Here is a 12,670-nt window from a genome sequence, read left to right as displayed (position 1 = left end):
GAATATGAATTGGAGGTACTGATTTGTACTCAGTTTTCAATAGAGATAGATAAATTTAGAAATTAAAAAGTATATAAATTCTAATATGTAAACTATAGATAAATATATTTATAAATATATAAAATGAATTATATAAAAACATATGCCTGAAAAAAAACATATGCCTGTAATCCTAGCACTCTGGGAGGCCAAGGCGGGTGGATCATTTGAGCTCAGGAGTTCGAGACCAGCCTGAGCAAGAGTGAGACCCCGTCTCTACTAAAAATAGAAAGAAATTAATTGGACAACTAAAAATATATAGAAAAAATTAGCCGGGCATGGTGGCACATGCCTGTAGTCCCAGCTTCTCGGGAGGCTGAGGCAGGAGGATGGCTTGAGCCCAGGAGTTTGAGGTTGCTGTGAGCTAGGCTGATGTCACGGCACTTTAGCCCCGGCAACAAGTGAGACTCTGTCCCCCACCCCCCAAAAAATATATAAACATATCACATAAATATAAAAACATATATTCTCCAGTTCTGTCCACTGACAGCAATACTCCAACAGCAACGAACACACTTCAGAGCTCGGGCCTTCTTGGAGAAACGGCTGCTTTCATGTCGGGGGGCAGAGAAAGGACACAATAATCCTGGAACATCTTGTGCCAGAAAGCAAGGAAGAGCTCAAAGAATGATGAGAATGTGTCAAAAAAGACACAGAAGCTTACTTAATGGGGCTCCCACTGGCCAAACCAGGGATAATATGAGCATCAAAATGGCAATAAAGGATTATAATGCATGAAATAAAGTAGGAAACCACGAGTCCATACTGATACAAATAAATAAATATCATGAAAGTTTGAGAAGGAATGGGATATTTAAATAGTTTCAAACAAACTCCCCATAAAATATTTGATAATTACAAAGGGGAACAAGAAATTTGACAACACCGAAGCTTATCAGATGCGTCCCTAATCAAGTGGCCAAAGTGACCCTCATCAATAATGGGACAAACTGAAATCTTGAGTCACCTGATAGGATGCACTGAGATCACAGAATCACCTCCATGATACTCCTGGCAAAGACGAATGACCCGAATCTACTTATAAGGAAACATCAGGCAAAAAGGACATTCTACAAAGTTACTGCCGTCTCATCTCAAAAGCATCAGTCGTGAACACAGAGGGAGGTCGGGGCACTGTTCTATATTGAAGGAGACTAAAGAGTCCCGCTGACTAAATGAAATGTGTGATTTGGGCTGGACTCTTTGGCTATGAACGACATATTGGGACAGTTGGCAAAACTTGCATGGGATCTGAGGATTAAATGGTAGCAATTTACCCCTTTTGGTTTCCTGATTGTGGTGGCTGAATTGCAGTTTGTAGGAGAGAGTCCTAGCTTGTAGGAAACACAGGAAAAATGTTAGGGGTGATGGCACATTCTGTTGGCAGCTTACTCTCAATGGTTCAGAAGAAAGGAAATGCTTTGTACTGAGTTTACACCATTTCAATAAGCTTTTGATTTTTTAAGAAAAAATGGTTTTTAAAGGTGATGCCACAAGGAGGAAACAATCAGACAAATCCAGAATATGGGACAATGTGCATGGGCGAGGTTGCGGGGAGAGAACAACAGCAGAGACGTGGAGGAAGTGGGTAGTCCTGCTGCATACACTCCCCATCCTATCGTGGCCCGGGAATGCTTTTGTACATGAGGAAACTGAGGCACAGGGAGATTAAGTAAATTCTTCAAGGGCCCGATGGCAGAGCCTGGATTGACTTTGTCTCCGAAGCCCTTGCTCCTACCCGCAACCAGATCCCGTAATTGCTGGTTTAGGAGGCACTCTCCTCCTGCAGCCTGTGAACAGTGTGGGGTGGGTGTGGGGCCAGGTGAGGCGTGACTTAGCTTCTTGGCACTCCCAGTGCCTATCCCAGTTACAGCCGGCACATCATAGGCACTAAATCAATACGTGTTAAGTGAAAATATGGCTGAGTGCTCCTGAGTCACAGGCCAGCTCACACAGGTAGAATGTACACAAATAGGGTTCCAGAGCTGGTCCATGGGGCAGCCAGGGGCAGAGAGCCAGGGCTGTGGGCCCAGGAGCCTGGAGGAACAGGGTGCCTGCTTGACCTCCAGGAGCAGCTGCCACCCTCTTCCTGCCACTTTCCCATCAAGGCCTGCAGCAACACGAAACTTGTACGGTCTCATTACTCAGTGACCTGAGAAGTGCAATTAAGTTGAAAATTAGTTGGCATAATTAATTAGACGGGTAAATAGCTCCCTGTCAACACCAATCAATTCGTTCTGCATAAAATCAGCTTGGTGAAGGGAGGGCGAGGAGCCCCTGCAGCTTTGGCTTTGTTGGCAGGTAAAGGCATAGGGTGACAGCCGGGCACCCTAAACCTCACCCACCCAGAGGTCCTTCTACAGTTGCTTTTCATGGGAGCAGCTTCTCTGCAGAGCTTGGCGATTCCATCTCCAGCACCCAGCAAATCCACGGCGTGATGCCCGGCGGTCTGCAGCTGCAAACATCTCTGCTCTCTCTTTCCTGCTTCAGAGTCCCTGGTCCATTGCTCAGGATTTCTGACAGGCATAAAAACCATGGAGCTCCCATTTTTTGGCAAGTACATCTGCAGAAACTGTAAAAAAAATTAAAATACAACTTACATGCAATAAAATTTACTCTTGCTAGTGTACAGTTCTCTGAGTTTTGAGAAACACATACAGTCATGTAACCGTCACCACGATGAAGACATAGAACATTTCCATCACTGCAAAAAACTCCCCCTGCCCTTCTGTAGTCACCGCTTCTCCTACTCTCCTACACCTGGCAACCACTGATCGGTTATCTGTCCCTAAAATTCTGCCCATCCCAGAACATCATATAAACGGAACCATATAGTATAAACTTTTTGAGACTGGCTTCTTTCTCTTGGCATAATGCACTCGGGATTCATCCACACTGTGGCACGCGTCAGTAGCTAGCTACGTTTTGTCACTGAGTAGCATTTCAGTGCATGGATGTACCACAGTTTGTTTATCCAGTTGAAGGACGTTGGGTTGTTTCTAATTTGGAGTGTTTATGAATAAAACCACTGTTAATATTCATATACAGGTTTTTGTATGAACAGAAGTTTTAATTTCACTTGGGTAAATACCTAGAAGTGAGGTTGCTGGGTCTTACGGTAGGTGTAGGTATAACTTTGTAAGAAATTGTCAAACCATTTGCTAAAGTGCCTGTACCATTTTGTATCCCCATCAGCAATATAGGAGACTTCCAGCTGCTCCTTGTGTTTGCCAGGACATGAACTTTAAGACATGATAACATGCATTGCTGGTGACAGCAGGGCCAGTTACATAATTTTCAGGGCCCAATGCAAAATGAAATTGTGGGACCCCTGGCTCAAAGCAAAACAGAAAAATTTCATCAAATGTACTAAAACAGAAAGTTTTCCTTTCTTCTGCAGTCTTTCTCTTGACTTCTCATTGTGTTTTTTATTTGCTTTTTGATGTTTTAAATAAAGAAAAATTAAAATTCTTACCATGAATTTCACCATTCATCTTTATATTGTGGAATGCCTTTATATATGTGGAAATTTAAGTTTATTTGCATTTAAATGAAAATATGAAAACATTTAACTTGCACATAGGGATCTCTAAAATTACACAATTTATATTTTGTTTGTACATGCATATGTATTTCATCTTATCAGAAAGTGGGAATGCTGCACAAAACTAACTTTTCCATTTTTATTTCTTTTCTTTTTGTCTCGCTTTGTCTCCCCGGGTAGAGTGCCATGGCGTCAGCATGGCTCGCTGCAACCTCAAACTACTGAGCTCAAGCGATCCTCCCTCCTCGGCCCCCCAGCATGCTAGGATTACAGGCCGTATTTCACTTCTTGATGTGCACACATTCTACCAACACTCTCTACATTTGGCTGACTGAAGAGTAAGAAACGGCAGAACAGAAAAGCAACCATGGGTAGCCTTTTCTTTTTTTCCTCTTTCCTTCTATGCTGTCCTCTTGAGTGTGGTTTGCCAATCAATGCAGGGAAGCAAAACAAGTAAGGAAGTAGATAGTAGAATTCCTTGGGCATTTATGTTTCTTAGAATATCACTGCCTTTTTTCTGCATTTAAGACAAATTTTGGTTTGAACAGAAATTGTGGCTTCTCAGGTCTGTCGCCGCCACTAACTCATAGATATAAGACACTTACCTGTACTCACTTTGAGTTTTGATGACCTCCCATGTATTGTGGGTCCCCAGAATTTCGTTCTCGGGGGCATTGTGAACACTTTATGGGGAGGGGTCAGCAGGATACTGTTTACACCCCAGCACACATATCTCGTCTGGTGACACCACCATTGAGCTTCACTTACAAAACCCAAGTTCAGTGATCAAACCACTAAGAATTTCAAGACACTGACAACAGAGCATTAAACCAAGTGTGGGCTCACGCTGAGCATGGGCCCTGTGTGTGAGTCGCACACCCACGCAGCCAGCCCTGGGTCACAGGATGGGGAAATGAGTTTTCTCATATTTGTATTATTTGTGAAACAAAATTAAAACATTTTTTGTAATATAAAAAAATTCAATCTCTGAAATCCTATCTTTTTGGGATTTTTTTAAATGTCTATCTAACTTGTGGTTTATCTCTCTGGTGAAATTGTCTCTTTCTCTAGAATGAAGACCATAATTTCTGCTCTTTCGTGTCCAGCACAGCCCTGGCCCAGGCCAGGGACACATGAGAGCTCAGAAGGGACTGATTGGTTTTCAGAGAGGCTCACTGAAAGAAAATTGTTTCTCTACGCACAGTGTACTTGTGATACCACATATGTGGGGTTTTCTATGCAAAGCAGTTCTCCAATTCTCTGTGGACGCCAGCTGGGTGGCCTACAATTTGGTTCAATTCTGACATTCATTACCTGGACGTAGCACAGACTCCACAGGTTAAGGGCTCAGTCCCACAAGACACCAACTGTAAGTAGTGGGTCCCCGGGTTACCCACACTTCTGTCCAACTTGGCTATAAATCAGAGGCACCCACAACCCCAATTCAGGCTCAAAAATTTGCAATAACAGCTCACAGGACTCAGGGAAACACTTTACATAGGTTTATCAGATTATTATAAAGTATACAAATGAACAGCCAGATGAAAAGTTACGTAGGTAGGGTGAGGTCCAGAAGGGTCCCAAGCACAGGAGCTTCTGTCCCCGTGGAGTTGGGGTGACCACTCTCCTGACATGTGGATGTGTTCACCAACTGGGAAGGAAGCACTCTAAACTCAGCCATTTAGGGTGTTCATGGAGCCTCTCCCCTCCCCAGAGGGTGGGAGACCAGCTCCCTGAAGCTGTCTAGGGGCCCTCAGCCAACTGTCGTCTTATGATCACACAACAAAGTTCTCTTGTCACTCGGGAGACAAGGGTCTTAGAAGCTCTTGTATCAGGAACCAGAGACTAAGACCAAATATTAGAACAAAAGATGCTCCTATCACTCAGGAAATAATAAGTTTTAGGAGCCCTGTGCCAGGGACTGTAAGCAAAGACTAAATTTATCTTCCTTATTATGAATATATTATATCACTGTCTCATACACACTGCATTGGCTTTGTGTGGATGCTGGGGTGGGCAACAAGAGCACGAGGTCCTCCCCCCATACACACACAGCTGAGAGCGGGCAGGGGAGGAAGGCTGAAGATGTCAGATGGTAAAGGAAGGGACATGTAAGTAGCTCATCCCAGGAACAACTTGCTAACAACTTAGAGATGATCTCACAAATGGTATTATACATAGCTCTGGTTCAGGTCACCAAATGGTCAGAACCTGCCCAAGGTGGCCCTTGGGTTTGCTAGGGGTGATTGGAAGAACCCTCCCTTCAAGCTGGACTGGGAAACCCTTCACAGGACTCCACGCTGTCTTTTTCCCTTTGAAAATCATGCTATTGGCTTTTGTACTTCGTGTTTTAAATATTAATTATTCATTATAAAAATTTGGGAAAAACAGATAAGCCAAAAGAAATTAAATAAAATGAAAGAAAAAATAAAACATCTTCTGTAGCCACACCATAGGACATCAGAATTTTTAACATTTTTTTGTGCATTGTGGCAACGGTATAGACTAGATACCTCAGGGCCCACTGCAACCTCCCTCTTGTGTGATTTCCAAGGCATCTGAGAAGCTCAAAACTCCTTTTCCCAGCTCTCCCCAAAGCCAGAGCCCAGTGTGGCCCTGGGCTCTGGCAAGCAGGAGCTTCCTCACATGACTTGGAAGGTATAAAGAAATCCATACCTTCCATACCTTCCATACCTTCCATACCTTGGAAGGCATGAGAAATCCGAGCAGGCCACATGCACAGATTGGTTCTTCTCCAGCAGTGTAGGTGGGAGCAAATGCTGGTGTTAGGCTGTGTGTCGGGGGGAGGGTGGAGAGAGCAGGAATATTCCACTGGGACAGTCCCATAATGTGTCCACGCCTCCTCCTAGCTCGGTTGTCCTTGCTTTTGTGGCATCCAAGCATGGTTCCCTGGCCATCCTGGAAATTCTGTGGTGAATCGATACCCTGTAATAAATCCCTTTCTGCTTGACTAGCTAGAGTGGATTCTGTTGTCTATAAAGAACTCACTTGTTAGGCCTCAGCTTAACTCTTATCACCTCCTTCACAGCACTTACCACAATATGGAATTGGCTCATTTATAGATTGTTTACCTACCAATGTCCCCTAATGAGAGAGGAACCATAGCTGTCTTGTTCACCACTTTAATCCCAGTGGCAGCCCCATCGCAGCACTTGGTAAGTATCTGTTGAGTGAAACACGTGATCATGTTCCAGCAGCCCCTATCCCAAGGGAGGGCAGAATAGCAGCTTCAGCCTCTTCTGTGGACCAGGTGGGTTGTATGCCTTTTATGTGTACTGTACACCCACCCCCCAACTCTTGCTGACTGCTTCTTTTTGCAGAGAAAAGCAGTGTTCTAGAAGATTCTGGCTTGCACCCCTCTTTGGCTCTAGTGATTTAAAGACTGTAAGGGTTAATCAGCTCACTGTGGCCAATTCCCTGCTTCCCTGCAATGAGTAAAGACCTGCTCCATGGGGTATGTGTGTGTGTGTTAAGTGGGGACAGATTTCTGAACATAAAAAGATGGACAAACTCAGGATAGCAAACATACCACGCATTCATTCCACAAACACTCAATGAGCACCTACGCTGTTTGTATGCAGAGACTGCTGCAGTGTCTTGCTTCTGGGGCCCCAGACCGAGATCCTTTGGGCGCCCCAACCTTCCAGTAAATGCCACTTTGTATCAGATTTTCTCCCTTTGGCCATCAGACTGTCATCTAAATTAGTGAAGCCGGCCGGGCGCGGTGGCTCACGCCTGTAATCCTAGCATTCTGAGAGGCAGAGGCCGGTGGATTGTTTGAGCTCAGGAGTTCGAAACCATCCTGAGCAAGAGCGAGACCCCGTCTCTACTAAAATTAGAAAGAAATTAATTGGACAGCTAAAAATATATAGAAAAATTAGCCAGGCATGGTGGTGCATGCCTGTAGTCCCAGCTACTCGGGAGGCTGAGGCAGGAAGATCGCTTGAGCCCAGGAGTTTGAGGTTGCTGTGAGCTAGGCTGACGCCACGGCACTCTAGCCCGGGCAACAGAGTGAGACTCTGTCTCAATAAAAAAATAAATAAATAAATTAGTGAAGCCTCTAAGCCTTAAATTATGAGCCAGATGACGCAGCTGCCACAGCACAATTGTGCAATTTCAGGCACAAAAGCTATGTTTGAGATACAGGTGTGGGAGTAGATTTTTGTGATATGATTTGAAAGGACTGGTGCTTAGACAGCCCAGTCCCTGTATGCCAGGCAGGTAAGAACCATGACATCCATTATCTCTATGAAGCGGTCCCATGGCTCTGTGTCCCAACACAGCCTGGGGTGACAGGACACACACTGTGACCCCTGACATTACTGTTCCACCTGTTGGAACTACAGGCAAAACCACTGTCCTGTGCCAGGTCTGAACTTGGAAGGAGCAGGCCGAGCTCCTTGGGCCCCGGGGCTGCTGGGACCACACCCACCACCACCTGTCTCTGCTGTCAGTAGGAGGGAGTGGGAGGCCCTGGCAGGGGAGTGCTGTAACCCTTTCCTCTCCTCTGCTAGGTGACCTCGCTGTCCTACCCGCCCAGTATATGGGGGTGGGTAATGGTCTTAGAGTCCATTCCTGGACAGTTCATGGAAAGGCCGTCTTGGTTACAGAAATCAGAGCCTGCACACCTTTGGAACTAGGAAATAAATCTTTGATCAGATTAAAACCAGGGGATAAAGAAATGAATCAACTACAGTCCCTGCTCTCAAGAAAAGACAGGCCTGGCGCTCGGGCAGGTGGAGCTACAGATGGAATTGGAACCTCTGGCTAAAGTGTGGTCCTGTTTCTCCAGTATTACCTCAATGAGCAGGGAAATCAGGTCTTCGTGCTGAAGAAATTTGACCCTATGGGACAACAGATCTGCTCAGCCCACGCGGCTTGGTTCTCCCTAGACAAGAAATACTTGTGACACAGAGTCACCCTCAATACACTCTTCAATTGTTTTCTGAGGGTCCCTTAAATTTCATGTTTCTTCTGCTGCCTGCTACCCCTTGGAGATTCTGTAACCAAACTCTTCTGTCTGTGAGCCATGAAGTCATTTTACCAGCCATGGTCTTTGGAATCTAGTCTCATGATGGCCTTTGATCATGTGAGGCAGTTGTGGTGGCCACCTCCAGAAGGGGAACAAGTGTGACTCCTTTTTTCTACATTTTAGATTACTGCCAGGTTACTAAAGATGAAATGATTTTTAAAAAGGCCAAGCCAAGCCATTACCATATAATGTAAGAAACGTTCCTTGTAGTCATGAAATGCTCAGATGCTAAGGGCCCACCGTGGGCTCTGCACAGGGGTGCAGCGTGGCCCCTGCTGTGGAGGTGCCTGTGGTCTGGTGGGACAGGCAGCAATTAAGAAATCGTGACACTGTCCCATGGTGAGCGTTGAGGCCAGGGGAGTGCGGGGCATGAAGGCGTAGAGCAGGGAGGCCTCCCTGCGGTCCCGGTAGACAGCAGCAGGACAGCAGTCATTAGCTGTCAGGCCCAGGGAACGGGGTGTCTGATGTGGGTGGGGGTGGGGACAGGAGATGTGCTAAGAGGTCAGCCCTCAGGGGCACGCGAGGACCTTGGCTTCTATTTCATGGGCAGTGGCAGCTACTGAGGCTGTTAAGCAGGACACAGACCAGGTCAGATCAGCCTTTGTAACAGTGGGCAGCTGGCCATGGAATGGGGACAGGAGAGTCCCTCAGGGAACATCTGGGCCTACAGAGGTGCGGCCTTCCCCCTCGGTGCGCTGTCAGCACGTTGCAGAGCGATGGCTCTCGGACGCTTCCAACAGCAACAGGCTGACTCACACCGCGCCGTCCACTTGTTGAGTTAAAAACCGAGCTGGGAGGACCGTGGCCTTCCGCTGCCCCTGACAGATGACTAAAGAACTGCCGGCTGCTTCCCGTAGGGCACGTCTGAAGAAAATCCTCCTCCTCACTCCCAACATCCGGGCTCCCTGGGCCTCCCTTGACTTGCCCAGCTGACGCGTCCCAGCAGAATAACGAGACGAGACACTTGGGCCCCCAGCCAAGTCCTGCCCCTTACCAAGGCCCAGCGGGGAAGGGCCAGGGAAACCTTGGCCGCGGCCCAGAGTACCCCAGGAGAACTGAGGCCCCCAAAGGCCGTTTCTCCCCGGACTCCTTCCTTCCCTGGCAACCTTTCCCCTCACCCAGCCTCTTGACTTTTTGTCTTTATTTATTTTTCCTTTATTTACTCATTTTTAAGCCTCTATAATCACATGAACTCTCTCTACTTTTATTTTAAGCAGAGAGAACGGGAAAGGAGGGGTGGGGGTCCCAGTGTGCATAGACTCTGGAACTGACCTCTCCTGAGGTCCCTCCCGCTGGCGTGGTCACAGCAGAGAACTGTCTGGGGAAAGGCTGTGGCGCGGCCAGGCCAGATGCAGCCTGAAGTTTGGTTGTGATCCCTGCCAAGTGACCTGTGTGGGGAGAGAAGTGTAGGGAGAGGTGAAAATAGATGAAAGTCCCCGCTTATAACAGCTGTGGCCACCCTGGCTCAGACCAGGCCACCATCCTCCGGGCTTCTGGTCTTCACCTTCAGGTACACAGAGAATTCCGTATGTGCCCCCGGGTGAAACGGCAAACCTGCGTGATTCCAGGACAGAATATATTTTTTGGCTACTCCCAAGTTCCTCAGACTTCTGCAGTCAGGTACATGCACAAGAATGTTCACTGCAGTATTTGTTACTAGTTGAGAAGAATTAGATGTTCTAGAATCAGAAGACCTAGGGCAGCTAAGGGCTACCATAACAAAGTGCCACAGACTGGGTGGCTTAAACAGATATTTATTCTCTCACGATTCAGTCCAAGATCCAATATTCAGTCCAAGAAGCCCAAGATCAAGGTGTTGGCAGGGTTGGTTTCTTCCGAGGCCTCTCTCCTTGGCTTGGAGGTGGCTGTCTTCCTCCTGTGTCTTCACACGGTCTTCCCTCTGTGTGTGTCTGTGTCCTAATCTCCTCTTCTCAGAGACACTCTTGCTGTTACTAAGGACAGGGAATATCATATGTCTTGGCAGGTAGAGAGTGATAGTCTGTTGTTAAGTGGAAAAAGTAAGTCACAGAACTGTAAGTACAGCAGGATCCCGTTTACAGACCTAAAATCCAAGCGTTTATTTTCCTATTTGTGCTTAGGAAGACTATGCACGGGGATTAGGGGTGAGGGTGAGTTGTGGGGACTTTACTTGTGTACGTGTAGCACATTGGATTACTGTTCCCAACTCTTTCCTCCTCCCCTTTGTCCTGGGACTCTACCCCCTCTCCCACTGCCCCAGTGATGTTGAACTTGGCCATGTGACTTGCGTGGGCCAATGGGATTGTGATGGACATACCCACAGCAGGGACCTTACATGTGCTTGCTGGGTGTGGCTTGGTCTCCGGGGGCTGCTGTCAGTCACTCTGTGAGAAGAATGTGCCTTAGTGAGTGGCTGGTCTGAGAACAAAGACAAGAGGAGCAGCGGAACCCAACCTGAGCCCAGCTGATCCACAGACCAGTGAGCAAGAAAAAGACATGCTCCCCTGATGCTGAGAGGAGTCAAACACAAAAAGACAAATACTGCATGATTCCACTTACATGGAATATCTACAGTAGGTAAATTCATACAGATTGAAAGTAGATTAGAGGTTACCAGGGGCTGGGAGAGGGGCAAGGGGGAGTTATTACTTAATGGGTAGAGAGTTTCTGTTTGGGATGATAAAACAGTTTTGGAATTCGGTAGTGATGGTTTTACAACACTGTGAATGTACTTAGAGCCACTGAATTTTACACTTAAAAATGGTTAAAGTGGTACATTTTATGCACATATATTTACTAAAATTTAAAAAATAATATAATATAAGCAAACCTATTTAATTGTACACTTTTTGATTTTTTATTTTAAAAATATGTAATGCTCAAAATTCTTGCACAGGGACCATGCTAATCTTCTCCGTATTGTTTCAGATTTAGTACGTGTGCTGTGGAAGCGAGCACTAATTGTACACTTTAAATGGGCGAATCGTATAGTATGGGAATTATATCCCAATAAACCCGTTTTAAAAAAAAGAAAAAGAAAAACACATGCTGGTTGTGTAAGCCATTAAGTTCTGACTGGTGCAGAGATAGCTATCTCATACAGTATGTATGTATGCATGTATTTTATAATGCTTACATATTATTTGTGTAATAGAAAATATGCAAAAATGATTTATTGGGTTCCCCCAAACAGGCCCTTCTTTCCTGTTTTCCTCCCTGGTGGTGGCACCAGGACGTTTCTGGACATTGCTCATCCCAATCTGGGGTGACTCTCGGCTTCTCTTGACAGTTGACCAGACCCAAGTCCTGGCTGACTCTGTGGAATGTGTCTCCACTTGGCTCCCTCTAGACCTCTGCAGCCACCTGCCAGGATGTGTTGTCACCGCCCTGAGCCTGAATTGTTGCCCGGGTTTCCCAGGTAGTCCCTGCCTGGGTTCATCCAGCACCACGGAAGATGAATCACTCTCAGGTTTCCACTAAGCTCCCCTGCAGAGCCAGCCCTGAGCCCCCCACCCAGCACACACACACACACACACACACACACACACACACGCACACGCACACGCACACACAGGCACACACACTCAAACACTCTTCCCACTCTATAAAATGGGATTACAACAGCCTCTACTGCCTGTCAGATACAATCTAAACCCCATCAAATGCCACTTGGACATGTACCCCAGAGGTACATGAAGACATCCCAGGAAGAACTTTCCTAAAATTGATTGGCTGGAGAGAGAGCTGCTCTACCCCACAGGATCGTGCTACTTAGCTGTGAAAACTTCCAGCACCACAAATAAAGGGAATGTTCAATTCAAAACATTGATTTAGAAGTTGAGAAAGTAAAAGACTCTAAAGACTTACTAATTACTGTGGCTTCCAATTCAAAACTGAAAGAGGACCCAACCATGCCAATAGATTGATGAGAGTAATTTCTGATAAGTGATTCTTAGTATATAACCTGAAATGTGTCTAAGGGATTGTTTTGGTGCTGCAACAAAACTTTTTCCATTTTTTTTTAATTCTTCATGTGAAGGTTTCTCAGCATTGAT

Source organism: Propithecus coquereli, unplaced genomic scaffold, assembly GCF_000956105.1.
Source record: "Propithecus coquereli isolate 6110/MARCELLA unplaced genomic scaffold, Pcoq_1.0 Scaffold68, whole genome shotgun sequence".
In the NCBI taxonomy this organism is placed as follows: domain Eukaryota; kingdom Metazoa; phylum Chordata; class Mammalia; order Primates; family Indriidae; genus Propithecus; species Propithecus coquereli.
Note: the sequence above shows the minus strand (reverse complement) of the source record.